At 41.0% G+C, this 21,002-nt stretch overlaps 1 protein-coding gene and 1 non-coding gene across 3 annotated transcripts in view; one reads left to right on the forward strand and one right to left on the reverse strand.

The window, feature by feature from the left end:
• The window catches only part of LOC148107327 (uncharacterized), a 176,686-nt gene that overhangs the window by 11,620 nt on the left and 144,064 nt on the right, over positions 1-21,002 (reverse strand). The window lies entirely within an intron of this gene.
• On the forward strand, positions 17,754-17,824 carry TRNAG-GCC (transfer RNA glycine (anticodon GCC)). The gene has a single exon. It is a non-coding gene; the product is annotated as a tRNA-Gly (tRNA).

Raw genomic sequence — 21,002 nt, forward strand, 5'->3', positions numbered from 1 at the left:
TTCACCCTTCTCTGAAACCTAACTGTCTCACCAACAGACTCTGAAAGATGCTGGCTCTTAACCATTGGACCTGTCTTTGTAAATGAATTCCAGGTGAGGACCACCACCCATTCTGCTGGGCACCGTTTTCATGTTGCACCTGTCCATTCACCGAAAGCTTACAGATCCTAAGAGTACTCAAATTACCCACTATTACCCACTAAAAGACAAATCAACATTAGCTTAGGACCAAGCAGATCCTTTCACATCTGGTATTATTTGGGAACAAGGCAGTCCAGATTTACAAATTTGCCAGATAAATGGTTTAGGAAATGGTAGACTATATGCAGACCACATACAAGGGACTGTGTAACTCAGGATCGGAATTAAATCTATGCAAGAAGGAAGTAGGGGTCCTAGAAGGTAAATCCTAGAGGATTTAGTTGTAAATCCTCAAGAATCCCTAAAGAGACTGAAAGGAATGCTGGGTTTCCCACAACGCATAGGGATTTGAGCAAATTCTATGTGAATCTCAAAAGAGCCTTGACTCCCAGCTAACATGGAAGGTGAAGCAGCAATGTGGACTAGATTCAAGGTGTTTTCAACCAGTTCACGGCTCTTTCCAAAGATCCTTTTGCACTTCACACGTGTGAAAATGTGCCCTATAAACTTGCCCGAGATGAAGAGGAATTTTTAGAATGCAACTTTATAAAGGGCAGAAGTGGTGTTTTGTTTATAAGTATATATATGTAAGAAGAAAACATGGCATGCTTTATATAACGCACAGCACGGTTTGGTTTTCTTCTCCTTTCTGCACCATCACCGCTAATCAGAGCGCTTTCAGCGCCCAGGCAGCGGAGAAAGGACAGCCATTCAGGGCCAAGCCCGGCTTGTTTCCACTTGCCACACAGGTGAGAAGCAGTTGCACCGCCAGCTGCCCTGAGAGTGACTCCGCTTGCCCTGCCCCCACCACCGCCCCAGGCCATGCCCACACCTCTCCCAGCCCAACTGCAGGGCTTCTTAAAGAACCCCGAGGCCCCAGTGTTACCTGGCAACCGCGCACCTGTGGGTTAGGTCAGCCAGGCGGTGCTAACCTGTGTGTTCCGGCTTGCGGGCTTCCCGTGTATTCATAGGCTCCCTTCTTTCCAGCTCACTCCCCCAGCCCAGGGAAGAGAACTGAACTGATTGTTTTCCTTCTTGGTTTCCAGGAGACAACAGATGCACTGATTAGCTCTCTGCTGAGGGTTCAAAAAGGCTAAGGTATACACCGTAGCGTTAACCTTGAACATGCGGCTTTTCAGAAAGTGTCTGGTTTTATTTTGGAAATGTATCTCTCTACCAGTGAACCAGATCCTTAATCTGGGAAATTTAAGAACTCTGAATAGTCATCATAAATGTATTTATTTAAAAAGAGAATTAAAAGTTATGTAACAATTATGGGGCTTTTTTGTTTGTTTTTGCTTTTTTGGTGTGTCTTTTGTTTGTGTTTGTTTGTTGCTTTGATCTCTGTTTCTCTGCAGCCTTTTTCCACCAGAAGGGGCTCATGGTGTCAAAATTCCGGGAGGGAGTTGATGTGGGACTGGCCTACCTACCGACTGGCTCAGTGAGCAGTGTTGGGGTTTGACCAGCAGTAACCCTGTAATGAACCCAGAGGTCCTGTTCCTGGCATGGAAACCTGACATTGACCTCACTTCCTGTCTGCTGACCTTGCGCCTCTAGGACACCATTTTCTGGAAGCAGATGAACATCTGCAAGGACAAAGAACGAGGCTGCTTGCAGTGTCTCTTCCTTCCATTGCCCCAAGGGGAGTAAATCAGGGCAGGGAAGAACCCAGCCAGATGTGGATGTCTGCATGCTGCTGGGGCAACCTCAGTAAATATTTTGTAAACGTTTCTTCTATCCCCCTTAGTGCATTAAGCAGAAAAAAAAATCTGTTCTCATTTTTCTATGTACCATACCACGAGCTTTGTAGTTCTAGGCATGGATTAGGCTTAGGTGAAACCTGACCTCCCCTCTCCTCCAGTTTTCTTTCCCCTATTCCTACCCCCCTACCCGCCTCATCCCGCAACCTATCCAATTATTTCTCTCCCCTCTCCTCTCTTCCTTCTCCTTCCCCTCACTTGGGACTCCTCATCTTCCCCCACTTCTCTTTGTTCTCCCTCCTCCATCCCATCCATCCTATCCCATTCTTCAGCCATTCACTGCTTGGCCTGAAAATGGCCAATTTGGGTGTTTAAACCTCTGTGAAAGGTGTTTTCTGAATCATCCTGTTTGTTCAAAAGCTGGACTCTCAAGAAAGCCAAACTATAAAGTATGCCAGGAGTCAGTGGCTTCCAAAGACTCCTTGTGGAGGTGCAAATATTGGTTGCTATTGTTCTCATCGGTTCCATTTCTTGCTTTTGGGGGGGGGGCGCTTTCTGAATCACCCTGCTCCCTTAAAGCTTGGCACATAAGGGTACCTGTTTCCCAGCTACTTTTTACATATCGCCCTCGGGTTAAATCCTCATAGACTTTGAGCAGCTAGAACTTACCCCAGGCTCCTTTACAAGTATTTGAGGGGAATGATGTGGGGGTCAAGGTGACTTTGAAATTCTTTCCTGTTCTTCATTTCTGCCTTCTCACAAAGACTCAGACATTTTCTTCTAATCAAAAAAAAACCCAAACAAACGAAAAAACAAAAAACAAAAAAACCCCAGAAAACAAAAACCCTGTAATGTTGCTATTGCTGATTTTTCAAATGTGTTACTTTTTAAAAAGATTTTAAGTATAGGAATGGAATACCAAGCAAGCTGTTTTTTAAGAAAACGAAATCTCTCCCTTTAGGGGTCTTTTATAATTTACTTTGTTTTCCAAATACTGGGATTTTACAAACCCGTTTCTCTCTTACAATCTTATTTGAAAAAAAAAAAAAATCTCCAGCTCTCTCTCTCTTTTTTTTTCTTTCTTTTTTTTTTTTTTTTTTTTTTTTTTGCTGATAGGGTTGATTGTGTTTTGAGTTTCTTGTTTTAGTAAGAAACATTTACATGTTTTATGTGCTGTATATATATATATAAAAGAAATCATTAGCAATGCCCAAAGTTAATAGCCTAGGAATGTATAGCATAATATACTGCAGTGTCACTGAGAGAGTGAAAAAGATTTAACATAGGACTCAGGGGGAGAAAGTATAAACTGTGTGAAACTATTACTACTCCAACTAGTTCTAAAAGAGCTCAATGTGAAACCAACCAGAAAATGATCATCCCACAACTATAAATATAAAGCACTAAAAAAGACAAAAGCTCTCCGGCATTGTGAAAAATCCATAAATAAAAAGCACCCCCAAAAGCATTTGCTGGCAAAAGTATTTAGTGTGGCAATAAAAGAGAGTATTTGTTTTCTTTATATTAAGTGATTTTTTATGGAATCTGTACAATTAAACACTGCGTAAGAGCATAAGAATTAGAGTTTGTATTTGGCACCTAATTGAATACAGAATCAGGAAGATGTGGAATCTAAAGTGGTTTGGTGCCTTTGCACTGTACAGTCAAGGTTACCTGGAAGTCTTGTTAAATAGAAAGCATTCCATGTTGGAAAAAAAAATCCATTCTTTGAACGTCCACATATACATATGTACATGTCAAAATACAATATGAAAACAGGATTCCTTTTTATGGCTTCGTACTTTGCACACAAGTGTTGACACGTGAGCGGAACGGCATTTTGAGGTAGGTGGCTCTAGTCCAAGGGTGATTCTACTAGGCCAATCTTCATATTAAAAATATTTTAGTTAAAGAATATATTATCTCATTTTATTTTGTTGATACTCATTAGGCTCCATAGAGTGACTTTTTTAATGATGTAGTTACCTGTTGTCAGCTCAAAGAAAATCCCAAGAGTTCTAGGCACTAAGTCCTAAGCACTTAGGACCAAGAAACAGCAAAGGACAACTTAACAATTTATATAAAATATCACTTTGATTCATCAAGTCAAAGACTTCCGGGTTTCAGCCAAAACTTGCAGATCATGGGATTGATAACAAACCTCATAAGGACAACAACCAAAGTAGATTTACCTTATAGATGTGTTCTACGTTGGTGAGGCAAGTAACTAAAGTGTGTGGGCCGGATGCTTCCGCCCTCCCGTTCACTTTGGGACACAGAGGAAACTGGGGTACCTGATGGGCAGGGATGCTGGTAATGAAGACATAGCAACAGAGGTTAGCATAAGCTTTGCCTCCACCCCAATATCATTAGCAAAAGATTTGCTAATGCAATGTCAAGGGTGCCATATGCCCTTCCAATGTCTGGACTCTCCTGGAGCCATCAAAGGGAAGTATCAGCACTATTGATTTGGACCATATGCACTTTCAACAATTGCCTTTAAAAACCCGTTAGGAATAGCAATTTCATATGGATTAAAACTAATAGTCTATAGACAGTACAGAACTTGATCCATTGAGAATTGTTTGCTTATTGCAAAAGAGGTTTTAAACTGATCTAATTCTACTTTTTTTCAAGTCTCTCCTCTCTGAGAGTGAGAACTATTAGAGGATGATATAGCTGGTAATCTCAAAGATTAAACATAGTATGTCACTTCAGAATTTGTATAGAACGTTTGTGCATATTAACCTCTGTAATCATCATAACAATCTTTTGAGGAAGGTATTATTACCACCTTTTTAAAGACAGGGACCCTAAGGCAAAAAGCGGCTCAATGATTTGCCAGAGGTCACAGAAGCACAGAGGGGTAAAAGCCTGGTGCTGGTTCAAGTTCAAGTTCCAGTCTCCCTTTCCAGCTATATAGTGTTCTTCCCTCTATTGCGGTGCCTATCTCAGGAACTCAAAATGTCCTGTAAACAATTATAGTGTGAAAAGCACTATGATCTATGATTCTACAAAGATGGGGGTGGGTCAGGGAAAAGGCAGATTTGAAGCAGTTTCCAGGGTTTCAAATCTACACAAACAGGGAGGATTTCTGCTGTGTTAACAAAAAAAGGGGGGGGGGGGCGAGGATTCTTGGAAAGAAGTGGGGTTTGGAGAGAAAGATGGTAAGTGTATTCTTAAGCTCGCTGAACTTTTGTAAATTATGCAAGTGGAGGTGGCCAGCAGACAGACAGCTCAGGAAGGAGGCTGAGAATCAGGATAGGTCACCACAGGATGCTGGGTGAGATCAGGAGATCGGCCAGGGAAAAGACTGAGCGGAAATGAAGTGGCCAGAGTCTCAGGAAAACATGGAGGGTGGGGGAAGAACGTGTATATTCAGAAAAAGGGAAAAAGTAAAGTCCCCTTTCAAAAAGTGGAAAGATTAGTCTTGCTCAAATGGAGAAAGATTGTACTTGCTCAAAGATGAAAGTCAAACAGTGTAGTAAAGGCAGAAAGAGATTGTGACGCGAAGAGCTGAGAACTCGCTTGTTGGGTAATCCCATGTTCTCGAGAACGATAAAGGTAAGAGGTGGGGTATGTTCTCAAAAGCAACCTTTGGGGACAGCTACTGGGGGAAGGTTAGAAGAGAGGGACTGGAGACAGATAAAAGCAAATTGACCTGCAGCCAGGACATAAGCGTTGCTCAGACAACTTGAACCAGCAGTGAGAAATCATCACAGCTACCAGAATTTCTCCCCAGAGCAGAGAAATAGAAGGATTTGAGCAGGTTTAGCAACTAACAAGAAACAGATGCTCTCAGGTCAAAAAAATGAGAGGGATTTTAACATGACATGAGAAGTTAGCTAAAACGGCTAAACATAAAGTCGAAGCTTATGTAAGTAAGAGAGAATGGGAAGAAAGACAGGAAGATCGCAATAAATATGAGCAGCGGGGCTGGTCAGTGTGGGAAGCAGGAGGGATGCATGGGAATACAGTCTGGGTGTCGGTTTGGTGGCTGGACATAGAAGCTCAAATTCACCAGTTCTTTACCACTTCTGTTTTCATTTCTCACCACTGACTTCACCTGTCTGTCCCTTGAGAACGTTTGTGTTTCTAACCATTTGTCAAAACTTTCTATCTCCATTCTTTGACTCCCCGTTTGCTCCTGAATGCCCTTTGCCTCCCTGTGGCAGCTGTAAGAAAACCACACAAACTGGGTGGCTAAAACAACAGAAGCTGATTCTCCCACAGTTCTCAAGGAGGGAAGTCAGAAATCAAGGTGTCAACAGGGCCATGCTCCTTCTGAAGGCTCTGGGGGAGAAGCTGATTCCTTTCTGAGCCTCTGAGGGTTGCCATGCGGACATATCTTTGGAGACACAATTCAGTCCCCTACACTCTTCAGCCTACCTTCTCCCCACATTTACTCCAACACACACACACACACACACACACACACACACACACACACACACACAACCCCTCTTGACCAACCTTCCCTAATAGTACAGATGGATGACCTCCCGTTTTTTAGGTCTCACAACCAATTGTCAATTTTCATGAGATTTTCTACAGTATCAGGCATCCTCAGCAGCTAAGGACGTCTCCAAATACTCTCCTTGCTGAACTTCTAGGATTTCCAGTTTCCATGCTTCTTCTGACCATTCTGTTTCAAGCACGTTTGCTCATACTATCTCCCACTCCATCCTCTTCTTGAATGGTGGTATACACCAGAGGACTTCCTCTTCTCCACTCACTTTTTACTCTCTGGGTAAAGCTATCCACTCATAGAGTTTCAATTCTACCTTTGTGTTCAGTAAATCCTACCTGTAACTCCAGCCTGACTTCCTGCCTGACGTCCACAGCGGCACCATGCAATGGAAACTTCTGCTGTCATATTCCATATCCACACTAACACAGTAACCACTGACCGTACATGGCTACTGAACACTTGAAATGTGGTTAGCTACTGAGCAACTGCATTTTTAACACTTTTCTTTTTAATAAATTTAAATAGCCACGTGAGGTACTGGCCACCTTATTAGATAGTGCAAATCTAAAGTCCTCTCTACTTTATGGGTGGTTCATTCTGATGAACTTCTTGCTGGTCAAACAATATGTCTTTCCACTGGGTAGGTAACTGTCTTTCAGGAATCAACCATCCCCTCCTCTGAAAAGTCTTCTCAACAACTCAGGTTAAATGATCTGATTCCGCTTCTGTCTTTCCACAACTCATTTTTCATTATAGTACTATATATGATATGATATAATAAATATATTACACATAATATTATATATATATATCCATCATTTTATAGTTTTATATGCTTGTGTCATGAACTCCTTGAAGAGAAAGACTGTATCTTACCTTAATTCATTCTGTAGTCTTTGTAAACCCTTCTGACTGAAGCAATTAAAAAAAATGAGCAATTGTATATTGCTTGGTGGTAAACTTGCATCATCAGAAATGAAGATGAACAAGGTGCAGGATCTAAAAAAAGGAGCTGCTGGCTTCTTTCATAACCCCCTCATGAGAGTGGCAAAGTTCAGGTAATTCACGAAGGTTTTGCATCAATTCAATGATTTAAAACAAAAATCGTGTTTTTTGTTTCTTTTTGGTTTGGGTTGGGTTGGGTTTTGGTTTTTAATGAGTTGCAGTTTTAGGAGCCTTACAAACTGAAAGTTAACATGGTTAACTGGGTACGTGAGCCATTTGGCTGTCACCCTTTATGCTTAAAGTGCAAATCATTCGAAGCATCGCTCTTCTCTGAAATCTGAAATATGGTGATTTGGAGAATTCCAACTAGTGGTGCATAATTCTTCAAAACTGTAGTTAAAAGGAAAAAAAAGAGCTCATATTTTTGCTAAAGAGGAAAGGAGAGCAAAAGCAAAAATGTTCTCTGATTTTGGCTATAGGATGTGTGTGGGTGCATGCATCTGTTAATGGGGTGAAGGGCGGAGCATGAGTAAAGGGTTAGAGGCAGGCATACGGATTGCCGGGAAGGAGACTCATGGAGGCTTTTTTGGATCCTGTGCGTTCAGTGCAGCCTTCACCGCCCGTGGCTGCTCTTTTTATGAGAACTGGCACACACTTAACTGCTTTAGCTGTTGGCTTCTAGGCTTAGTTTAACCCACAAAGGAGGCACTCATTCACATTTTAGCTATCATTTCCATTAAGCTGTGCAAATACTAATGGTTCCTAATCTAACTGGATAAGGCACAACCAAATAAATATAGCCCCTAAATACCCTAATTATGAGGTATCTAGAAACAGAATGGTGGTACTTACTGCAAAGAAGTACCTTACTGGAAACTTAAAATTTTCCTTCCTAAGTATATGGAAAAACCAAATAATCTTTACACAGAAGGCAGGGAGTAGCAATTCCATTAAGATATTACACGGAAAAAAAAAAAAAAGCTCTTGTCCCATTTTGTCTATTTCAAGCTCCATTTTGCTCATATTGTAACTTAGAGAATCATTCAGAGAAACAGAGTGGGAGGAGGAATATGAGCTACATTTCGTTCGAACTTCAGATACATTTTTCTTTCCTGTTTTATCTGAGCTTGCAGGCGACATCTTCTTAATGAGGGTCTTCAAATTCCTCTGCCTTTTAGAAATGTCTCCTGTGTGCCCTGGGACAACAGTCTCTGATTTTAGCTTTTAAATATGCTCATAACATAGAGTAATTTTTTTTCTTAGCTCTATTCATTGTTTTACTTGCTTTAGTGGGAATTATGGGTTTGATTAATGGGCTGAAAGATTTGGTCCTTTTTAGTTTCCTTATCTCTAGTCCTTCCTGATGCATGATGCTTCTCACTGTCTCTGAATACTGGAGAATCCTAACAGCAAAGGGGAGTTTAAAATAAGAGTAAGAATAAAAGTGGGGTGGTTTATCCACGATCGTGGTATTTGTGGCAAACATTTACAGGAAATACATTCATACATGCATGTATATGTTCAGTCATATACTCATGTATTCATTCAACAGACTGTTTGCACCAGCAGTGAGGCTTGGTACGGGGAAGAGTCTGCAGTGATTTCAGGTTCTACTAAATCAAAATGAGATGGGGGGCCCACCAATTCCCTCTACTTTAAACAGTGCCACAGGCATGACAATGGAAATAGGCATGGAAAGAGAAAGTAGATATAGCAAGGTTTATTTATTCTGTTTTAATTTTGGTCACTATGTGAATCAAATAGATAATCAGGAAACACCTGTGTTCAGTGAGTTACTAAAAAGGTACGACACATGATTCTGATGAAACGAACTATCAATCTTGGAATCCACAGGTGTTACAAAAATAACCACAAATAACCAGGCAACTAATCCCATCATCACTGGGACTGCAAGCTTTGAGTCAAATATGCATATTTATTGCCCTAATTAGCTCTTAAAGGTGAAGTAATGTTTCAGGGTTTGCTAAGGGGCTCAGGGAAGAAGGATTATCTAACAAAGCAAGGTATTTGGGTTTGAGGAGCACAATTAAAACACAAGGTTCCAGTGAGAGCTACTCCTTGATTTATCTAACCAACAGAACCGTGCTATTTTGGCATGTCCGCCCCTTTCCATACATGCACAAAACCATACAAGCAGGTGAATTTCTTTTATCCCTGGGGTCATCAAATAAAATGACAGTCTAGTACTAGAATAGCTCTAATAGCAACCCTTTGGAAAATAGTGTATTTTTTCTCCATGTGGGCAAAATATGCGTAAGTTCACTAAAATAAGCTGGAAAATATTCCTGACTCGTTGAAATGCAATCTGTGAGCTCCAAAAATAAATAAAGATTGCTCCTAAGAAGTCTAGAACATGATATGATGCAAAGCAATGGTAACAGATTAAGTACTCTCATGCTCCCAAACATCTGAATCAGCCTGTTCTGCCTGGTTACCATGAAAATATGATGTGCACAGAGATCTTAATTTATAACTTTTCTCACAGATCTGGTCCAGGTCCTCAGATCTGGAATTTTAAACACGCATTTGCTGAGACATAAGCAGTGGTCATAAATGTGTATGTGTATGTTCTCTCTAAAAAGTAATATCAGCCCAAACTAATATTTCATATTTATCGAGGGGCATCGGAAGGGTATAACAGTCCTGCTATTGCAGAAAAAGGTAAATACGTTCTGCATAATCATACATCCATGTAGGTACCTACATACGAGCTCATATTCCCTGACCTCCTCCCCACCTGCATCTCATTCGATCCTTAATAAAGAAAATTGAGAGCACCAAAAGTGTTTAAGAAGTTGATTACAAAGCAAAACCTCGAGTGATGCAGCCAGGGACGATGTAAATGTGTTTCACAGGAAGTTTGAGGTTGTTCATGTTTCTGCCCAAAGGAGGAGCCATTTGCAGATCAATTTCAATCAAGAAGTTGTTCTTCACACCAAAGGGCATGTTTTATACATGGCTGAGTAGAACGCTGAGCGCGCTTAGATGCCAGAGAGCTAGAGCAGAAGGGCCTTACCATGCACTGCGAGGAGTGCAATTTTCATGGTGATAAGTACTTCCTGGAGAAGGATGTTATCACATGGCCCTGAAGGAGGAAAATGCCATCCGAAAAATACAACGGGCTTTGCGCAGGCGCAAATGGCGAGTCTTGCAATTTTGCCGAAATAGTAATAAAAGGTCTGAGAGAAGAGCATATGCATCTCAGCACATAACTGAATAGAGCAAGAGTAGCCCAGGGGCGTGCAGTAAGGAACGACCAGAAACGGGACTGATGACCAATTCTTCACCCTTTCCTTTATCTTTACTTCTTACCATGAGAACTGCACTTCCTTTCCCCCACCCAAAGAGAGAAGCAAAGATTCTTCCTCACTGTGGGTTTGACCCCCGGACTTGCTTTTACCAATGGATGTTAATGGAAGAGGCAGGACCAAAGTCTTTTTAAAACGTTTGGGTGATTGGACTGCCTTTTTGCACTTCTGCCGTTGTGAAGAGAACTAATTAAAAATAAATAAATAAATAAATAAATAAATAAATAAATAAATAAATAAATGCCCAAGCTCACCACTGACTCCAGCTGGAGGAAAAGAGATAATGTGAGCCTATATCTGCTTACAGCGGCCACAGTCAGTCATGCAACTGTCTACCCTCCGCTCCAGGAGACTGAACGCTTATTTTCTGAGTCGCTTAGATTTCTGTGGTTATCGGTCATGCAGCAACAGCTAACTGATAGAAAGAGGGTAATTATGTTCAAGTATATGAAGAACTTTCCTTTCTTTTTTGGAAATAAGACACTACTAAAAGAGATTCAGGTTAACCATAAGGAAGTTAGCATCATTAACACCTTTTTTAAAAAAGGGTTTGGGAATGGGAAAGCCACACATGCTGGAGCCTCAATTAGTCTCTAGAAGAAACAAACCAACTGATCTATGTTTTTGCTTTCTTATATGATCCCAAACATAACATCACAGATAAGCCAATAGAAAACAGAAATCCCACCTGATTACAAACCGACTCTCTGGCAGTTTCTTGAAATAGACATATGTCCTTTATGCCTCCCTGCTTACCATGTTACAGAGAGTTACTCTGGTGACTCCACTAAGTCATATGGTTTAATTTGTCCTCATTAACTGGATGGAACCCTGTTTCTCAGAGCAAATGTTCTCTTAATCAGTTAAAAAACAGAGAAACATATCAGAACTAAAAAAAATCTTTTAAACTAAACTTTGAGTTAAATTACGAGTTTTTATCTTCTTAAATTTTAAGTCGGTGACAGTCAAGAAATGTTCAGAGATTATTTGGATGAATTTGCTTATATTTGCATATACTGTGTAAAGTTGTTACAGTGCTCACTCTAGAATCGGACAGATGTAGGTACAGATCTGAGCTCTGACACTTAATAGCTATGTGACCTTTCCTGGCAAGTTAGATTCTGAGCCCCGGTTGCCAATGAAGCAAACAAATGGTGTATACAGTAAGTGTTTAACAAACAGTAGCCACTACCAGTATTGTCATCAATACCATCATCATTACCAAAGTCGTCCTCCTCCTCATCGTCATCATCACCATTATCATAAGAAGTTTTGGGGAAGATGAGATATGATCTAAGCTGTGCCCTAGGAGGTGAATTTGACAGGAGTGCTCAGAATGAACTGGAGAGGGTGAGCAAACTAGAAACACTAATGGTTTCATTTAGAATGTCTCCATCGTTTCCATCCCCCGTTTGCAATATCCCACACACTTACACACACCAGAGTTGGAGTAGAAAACTCAACACTAAAACACAAATAAGAAATGCTGGCATTTCTGCCTAAGGCGAGTCATGGCCAAAGAGCTAGACAGAAATATTCCCTATCCCCACTTTGTTCAGGAGCTCAGGGCTAACTAATGGACAGACAGACTGCAGACTCATGCCTAGAGAGCTCGCCCTCAGTACTCGCTTGTGATGCTCCTACATGGTCTTTGCTGCCTACGCTGCCAGCCATCTGTTATAATGGCAGAATGCCAGCTTACAGGATAGCTTGCTGGCTTTGCAGAAGCGCAGGGGCCAAGAAAGGGTTTTCAACAAGAAGCGCCTTATGAAACGCACAAGAGTGCCTGGAGAGAACTCCTGGTTGCCTCTCCTCCTCCCCACCCAGCGATGCTGAGGGTGATTTTTTTCTTCATGACATCTTGTTTCACCTGTTGATTTAACTAGTTGGGTCTCCAATCTAAATCTTGAAATCTGGAGAGGAAAAAACACGAACCATGCGTAGGTACCTGTGGCTGCCAACAGACAGGTGGTGTTATTGCCTGCTTCTTGGCAGGGCTGATGGGAAGCAGCAGGATTTCCATCACTACTCTGCTAGTTCCTCCTCTAATTCCCCAACGTTCTCCTTTTTCCTCCATGATTCCTCCCCGTTTCCCCAATCCTTACATTATCTGTAAGAATTAGCAAGGATTTCTTTGTTTTACTTGTCTTCCCCTGTATCCACATTAATTTAAATGGAAAACATGAAAATGCATACCTAGAATTTATTCTTGTAAGACACACAGAGAGAGATTTAAATACATTTGGTGTTTTAAACCAATGCTTCTGTGTGACTAGAATATATTTGATAATTATGTTAAAGATCATATATCCTTTGGAGCTGATAGACCCGGAAAAGTAAATGTCAATTTTAAGTTAGTAAAATAAAAATTTTCAACCTAATGATCAAGAGCATTTTCAGTTTATATCCTAGAAGGTATTAGCTTTTAAAGAAATAGAGAAATGTACTTAAATATCTAGAGCATGTGGTATTAAGTACAACAAAAACTCCGTGGCCAGTCATAGATATTTGAGACTGTGAAGAAGAAAGTGCAGAGGTAAGAGTTTAAATGCCACCTGATGATACTAAGAATGTTGATTTTAGGCCAATATTCACTTATTCATCATTCAACAACTATGGACTGGACATTGAGCATAGGACAAGGCATTGGGCTGAAGGTTAATGACCAGAAAGCAAATCAACCGGAACACCTTCAGGAAAGAATTTCACCATCTAGGGGCACCTGGGTGGCTCAGTCCATTAAGCATCTGACTCTTGATTTCAGCTTAGATCATGATCTCAGGGTCCTGGGATCAAGCCCTGCATCAGACTCCCCACTCAGCTGGGAGTCTTCTTGTCTCCCTCTCCCTCTGCCAGTTCCCCCTGCCCCCACCACGTGCGGTCTCACTCTCTAATCAATAAATAAATCTTAAAAAAAAAAAAAAGAATTTCACCATCTGGTATTGTGTGTGTATGTGTGACAAGACAAACATAAAGCAAAGCAGAAATGCAGTGATGGGGACACAGACAGGTATTATGGTATTATGAGACTACTTCTTGCAAGAGGAGGAGGGAATTAGGGAAAGCTGCCTGCAAGAGATCAGAGGCAGGTTTCCTTAAGAGTTTGAATTCATAAAACATACGAAGAACTAGATATCACTTATTCTTACTTAAAAAAGTTGGTTGAGTCTATGCATCTCTTCACTATTCTAATATGGCTAAATTTCTGGGTTAGAATAAAAAGAATCTATGGAATGGGCCTAATTCTTGGGCTCTGTCACCACAGGATGCGTGTAAAAATTCACACAGATAAAGAAAGTGTACAGCATTGTAAACTGAAAATTATTATCATTTATTTTTAATATGCCTTTTCATCTACTGAAGGATCAAAAAGAAAAAGAAAAAAACCATGAAGGAGTGGTCTTTGCTTATCTATTTCAGAAATGAAGTTTTCCAGATCATCACGGACTCTAACTTAGGACCAGCAGAGGCTTTGGGCTGTCTGTCCACCTCTCTGGCTTCAGAGGGACAAGAGGAGTCCCCAGTAGTGGTCAAACTTGCCCATTCCTCCCAGCACTGGTAAGACTATTTTCCTTTCCAGAAACTTCCTGCACATTAGGGGTGCCTTGTTGTTTACATTATGGATGAGATATAGAATATAGAAGTTGCAGGTGCTGGCAGATGAGTTGACTTCTTAAGAAAGAAGCAAACAGAAAAGACTAAGTTTCTGATTCCCCCATACAGAATTGGTATGTTTTCTTCTAAGTAACTCACGTTGCCTCCTGACCCTCAGGTTATAGTTAAAGAAGGAGCTCTTCTGAAAATGTGCTTAGCCTCTGTCTGAGTAAAGGCAATACAAAGGTGTAGAGTGACTGATAGGAAACTGACAAAGTAGAAAAAATACAGTGATAGTGTGTGGTGTATTACCACTGACCAGAGGGGCAGAAGACCCAAATTCTGGACCCAACCTAGTCATTGCTTCGCTGTGAGAATACCCACAAAGCAGTCAATGGGATCTTCATTTCTTCATCTATTATATGTGGGGAATCAACCAAGCAATTCCCAGGCTCCCTTCCGGCTCTTGGTCATTGCAAATCTTGAAGCAAGAAGCTCTATCCATGAACCCCACCCATCGCAATGATGGTCCCCTTTACTCTCATTGCTCCGTAGGGACATACTAACGTACGTGAGAAACCTGTGGTGGACTATGCCCCTCTAAAGGTCAAGTGACAGCTTTGCAATTTCTATGACATATAACCTTTCAGTTACCTCCTCATGGATAAAAGACCTTATTTAAATCTTACATATGTGTCGAGACATAAAATGATTAACTTTCCTAAAAATTCTGCTGTTCTGCTTCTTTCTATTACTGCCTAGTACTATTTGTATTGATATTTCAGAAGCAAAATAATTAAACATGATTTTTTCTTTCTTTTTTTTTTTTTAGAGTGTCCAAGAAGAGTTAAGTTCCTGGATTCTATTTGAGTCAACTTTTAGGATTAGCTCTTTCTCAGAAGGTGGGAGGGCGTGGGGGAGGTGATATTTCAACATCTAAACGTTTTAAATGAGAAACATGTGAATATATTCACATATATACATGTATCATTCCCAAGCATGTACGTATATTTTCCCCTGATGTACGATCTCAGTAAAATATCAGAGAGAAAAAATGTCAGACATACATAGCATAGCAATCAAGGGCTAATGAAGATCCAGGTATTAAATCAATTAAGAAGTATCAAAAGCTACCTAATCATCAAGGAACAAAATTGGCACCACAATATGTAGTGAGTATGGGAAAGCCTAATTTACTAAACATACCCTGCAGTCACATAATTGCATGTAATTTTACCAGCATAATTAACTAATTTAATTACCACTTCTCAAGTGCATCAATTATTGACATTACAGAGTTTTCAGACAGCAGAATTACTGTGTGGTACATCCAGAGAATGCAAAATGCTTCGTACGCCTATTTTCCCCGTCATAGTCAACCACTGAGGAAGAATGTGGAGCTGGAGGGGGATAGCTCCTTTAGTGAAGGCTCGGTTAGTGGGCAGGTTTAAAGGAAGGAGCACCCACAAATGTGTCTGGCACAAGGCAGAGAAGGGGAGGAAGCCCCAAGACAATGCTCTGCCAAGCAGTTCTTTGCCAGAGTACAGACAAAATGTGTGAAGCCCAGTCAGAGAAAGAAATAGAAGGTTCTAATTTTTTGGAAAAAAAAGAATCGATGCAACAGCAATTCAAGCTATGACCAAGGACACTTGCTAGAAGGAAAGGATATAAAAGAAAGAGAAACCTGAACATTTTTTTAAAGAACCAAAGCTTGCCTTTGAGAATAAGGTTTTTTGACATTATATCTTTTTTTAAACTTAATTGTTATGAAAGCATTAATATGAGGGATCCTCCTGGAAAACTGTTTGAGCTTGTCAAGTCAGGGAGATGGCATAGCCTACTCCCAGAAGGATCATAGTTTCACAGCTGTTTAAGAAAGAATCGTCAACATCAGTCAAGATTGTTTCCATGTCACAAAATTTGTGAACAAAGATGGCCGACAATCCTAAGCGCTCTGGCGTGGTTCTGCGGTCCTTTCCATGTGGCCCTCCTGTATCTGAGCCTTGCACTTCTTCCTACTATCTGGAGGTGGCTGAACTGGGAAGTCGTGTTCACATCAGCAAAGTATTATAATGAGGCCATTTACCACGGAGTAAGATGTGAGAATGGGATGCCTTTCTTACCTTTTGAGTCCCTGGGTATCTATTTTATGTTTGGATTTAAATGGGGATGTTGAATCCTTTATTGACTCTGGAAATTAAAAAAAGGAGTCTTTGTTACTTCTCTCTTTAAGAGTTTACTCAGTACATCACTATTAAGTGACTTAGTCAAGCAATCCAGAAATCAGCTTTAAGAATAGGAAAATATGTTTTCACACTCGTGGTTGAAAATCAGATCACAGTCTCAAGATCCAGACTTGTATTGGGGAAAACTTTCTGAGCCTAGAAATAAGTGGTTGCAAAATAATTGGGCCAGGTTCTACAAAGAGTCAGTTTTTGTGAAGCGTATTTATTTACTTTTTGTAAGAAACTTGGAACTGAGAGTTGGAGACCAAGAATCCTTATCTCATCCTTAATGTGTCTCAGTAAGCAGGGCAACCGTGTGAAGTGTGTTGAATTTTCTCTGGGGCTTTCAGCAGCCCTGTCCATCCCGTCTACTTTAGATCATGTTTCTTCCTCCCCCACCACCTTGCAATGTTACAGAGCTCCTTTCTGTTTTCTCCTACCCTCAGTCTTAACGTAGCTTTAACTTGTGATTGTATTACCTCTCGGAGGGGTATTTAATCTAAGTTTTTGCTGATTTGCTATATAAGTTTTTGGCCTTTCGAGACTATTAAAAGTTTTTAATACTATTCCATTATTGTCTTTTTAAGATTTATTTATTTATTTATTTATTTATTTATTTATTTATTTGTGAAAGAGAGAGAGAAAGGGAGAGTGTGCATGCAAGCCAGGGGAAGGGCAGAGGGAGAGAATCTCAAGCAGACGTAGGGCTCCATCTCATGACCCTCAGATCATGACCTGAGCCGAAACCAAGAGTTGGGTGCTCAATGTCCTGAGCCATCCAGGCGCCCCAATACTGTTTGTATTATTAATAGTCAAGTGAGAACTGGTATTCCAGGGCTGGAGGGAATGGGTGGGAAGAGGGCCTTCCCGGTGCTCCTAAAACCACATCAGATCAGTAGCATTCTTCTTCCTCGACAAAAGGTTGTTTCCAGGGTTGAGACACTCCTGGGAATTAAACCCACTGGATTTTTTAGTCCTAACTATGAATACAGCCCACAGAAGAGTCAATAAAGTATGTTCTGTGTGAGAAAAAGCCTTTCCATTTCAGGAATGCCTGTTATGAGAAGTTTATTAACTTAAGTCACACCCTCTGTCTTGAGGAAGTCCCTGATAATTAGGTTTTAAATTAACTTCAGTCTTCAATTCAAACTATTGATGTTTATTCTTCACTTCCTATTGTCGTTACCCACATACATTGTATTTTCTGTAACACAGATCTATGTGGACAGTGATTCAGGAAGATGTGTACAAAGGAGGAAAGAGGTCACTCTGGTTCACTAGTGTTAAAATCTTTAGGCCAGTTAGACCAAAAACATCATGAACAGAAAAATAGAGAAATAAAAACATGGCACTGGTGGTTCAGTGGTAGAATTCTCGCCTGCCATGTGGGAGGCCCAGGTTTGATTCCCGGCCAATGCAGACACTTCGCTTTGGGGTGCTTGGGTGGCTCAGTCAGTTGGGCGTCTGCCTTCAGCTCAGGTCATGATCCTAGGGTCCTGGGATCAAGTCCCACATCTGGCTTCTTGCTCGGCAGGAGCACACCTCACCCTCTCTGTCTGCCTCTCTTCCTGTCTTGTGCTCTCTCTCTCTCTCAAATAAATAAATAAAATCCTTAAAAAAAAATAAAAGGAATAAAGGTTATACAAAAAGATGCAATAGTGTGGATAAAGTAAATGTGTATAAGGCATATTCCTTCCAACAGTGCTCTCAGTCTGGCCAGACATTCAGAACAGCCCATAAATAAGGACCATACGAGCATGAATCAGTGAGCTGTAAGAATTAATTAGGAGAGAGAACTGTAGGAGGGACTTCAAAGAAGTTTCATGGGGCACAGGACATTCGTAATAAATCTCAAGGGAAGGGTAGCATGCAATGCAGAGAAGTAAGAGAAAGAGTTGGACAAGTGTAGGAAACACCGTGGCAGAAAGCAGAGGGATGGCAAGTTTGTGAGAAGATAGGCCTGCAGCATGGTGGGCATGCACAAAATCAGGAAGGCAGTGGGGAGAAGGAGAAGGATATAAGTAGGGGACTGAGGGTCCCAGGCTCTGTCCCTGACCTGCTGGTAACTAGTCGGAGATCCAGAAGAGCCACCTCAGCTTTCTTGTAAAACGAGACCTACATCCTTCCCACATGTACACAAATCCTATGGGTTGAAACTGAAGTCTACCATTTACAAGCTTAAAAATCTTTCTTTTTTCTTTTTTTTTTTTAGAAATCTTGGCACACCTTCCTGGTCTCCTCCATACCTATTACAATCCCTAATTGTGATTTATTTCCCATGCTGGATCAAGTCATTTCATAGCAATCGAACTTACAATATTGCTCTCAACCACATGCTTGAGGCAGGATTACAGGACTCCCTACAGAGGAGACCCAAGTAACCATCGGCTGAATCAAGGATGCCCCCAGACCATTGGGCCATGTAGCTCCCTTCTTCTCTGCCAATGCTTTTCAGACAAGTGATCAGTTTACCTGGTCTGCATATCCTCAAAGTATAGTTTCATTCCTATCCTCAAAATGGGCGTCTGCCACCACACACTTTACTAGAACCTATTATCAGAGATTTTTTTTGGGGGGGGGGGTAACGTTCTAATCACCATTCTGTGTAAATTTTCTGCAGCAATGAATATTTTGACATATGGCTCCAGGAAGGTGACATTCATGACTAAGAGCCAGATAAACACTTCCCTTGGTCAGGACAGAGAGCCAAGAATGGTGAATTACCAGAACTGGTAATATTACTGATCAGCTCTGCACCTTCCAGGACTATAGAGAGGTCCCCCCGCCCCACCCCCCAGCCCCGGACACCAGATACATGGTATCTTTACAAAGCACCAGTTAATTCTCTGATTCTCTCACCAACTGGGTGTCCAACAATTCAATTCTATTTCAACACTACCTGGGGTGACAATCAGACCTCATAGATAAGGGCTCAGTCCCACAAGACTGCTCCTACCTCAGACACAAATGGCAGTGGGGTGCCCAGGCTACTGTCATTCTGCCAGGCTGACCACAAAACCAGAGGTTCCCACCACTTCCCTCTCAGCTTTCATAATTCAATAGAGTGACTCACAGAATTCACAGAAGTGTTTTACTTACTATTACTGATTTGTTATAAAGGATTCAACCCTGGAACAGCCAAAAGGAAGAGATACCCCTGGCAAGTATGGGGGTGAAGGAAGGCGTAGAACTTCCATGCCTTCTTCAGATTTCCTATCTGCCCAGCACTTTGATTGATGTGTTCACCAACCAAGCTCTCCAAACTCCGTTGTTCAGGAGTTTTTATGGAAGTTTCATTATGTAGCATGATTAATTAAATCATTGATCGTTGGTAACTGAATTCAATCTTCAGCCCCCTCTTCTCCCCAAAGATGGGCAGGGGAGGTGCTAAAATTTCCAAACTTCTAATCCCCACTTGGTCTTTTTGGTAACCAGTCCTCATCCAGAAGCTATCTAGAGGTCCCAGGCAGGAGGCATCCCATTAGCACACAAAAAACACTGTTATCACTCAGGGGATTTCAAACATTTTAGAAGATCTGGACAGGAACCAGCGACAAGATCCAATGTGAATTCTTACTGTAACACACACCCTATCAAATAGTATCAGGGCACGTCTTGATTCTACCTCCAGGCTCTTGAATCAGCACTTAACTGCTTTTGGTCCAGAAGTAAGCCCAGGATGACCCAGGAGAAATGACATTGCTTATGGTGATTCCTCTGTCCAGGACTGTATTCATTAGCTACTTGAAGCATGCAGAGGCGTAACATTAGCTAAGTTGGCATTTCCGAAAGACTGAGGATCAATCAAGAAAAGGAAAATGATTCATCAAGAAGCCAGGTTGACTGGACAATGTTCATTCAGTCCTTAGCCCTCTGCTCATTTCACTGTCCACATTTCCTATAGATCTCACCTAGCAGCAAGGCTTCCACTGTGGAAATGATGCTCGCTCTGAAAAAGTCTGTCAAATCCGTATTTCTAATCCTCTCCTCTGAACCCCAGGCTTCAACATCAGCTGACAACTGTGTGTTATCTATTGAGAATTACAATATCATTTCCTTCTCCACACTCCAAACTAAACATATCATCTCCCCTGAGATAAGATTCCTGCCAATTGCTCCTACTTTTTCCTTTTTTTACAGTAGAACTATGATTCTCAACTTCTCAAGTTCAAAATTTAGACACCAACTTAATTTTTTTAAGTTTTTATTTTAATTTCACTTAGTTAGCATACAGTGTAATATTAGTTTCGGGGGGTACAATATAGTGACTCAGCACTTCTGTATGACATCCAGTGCTCATCAGGACAAGGGCCCTCCTGAATCCCCGTCACCTGTTTCAGCCATCCCCCCACGACCTCCCCTCTGGTGACCCTCAGTTTGTTCTCTATAGTTAAGAGACTGTTTCTTGATTTGTCACTCTCTTATTTTTTTTTCCCTTTTGCTTGTTTTGTTTCTGAAATTCCACATAAGTGAAATCATATGGTATTTTTTTTCTCTGACTTATTTCACTTAGTATAATACTTTAGCTCTGTATAGTGTTGCAAATGACAAGATTTCATTCTTTTATGGCTGAATCATATTCCATTACATATATACA

Source organism: Ursus americanus, chromosome 32, assembly GCF_024610735.1.
Source record: "Ursus americanus isolate L20-20 chromosome 32, mUrsAme1.1.p, whole genome shotgun sequence".
In the NCBI taxonomy this organism is placed as follows: domain Eukaryota; kingdom Metazoa; phylum Chordata; class Mammalia; order Carnivora; family Ursidae; genus Ursus; species Ursus americanus.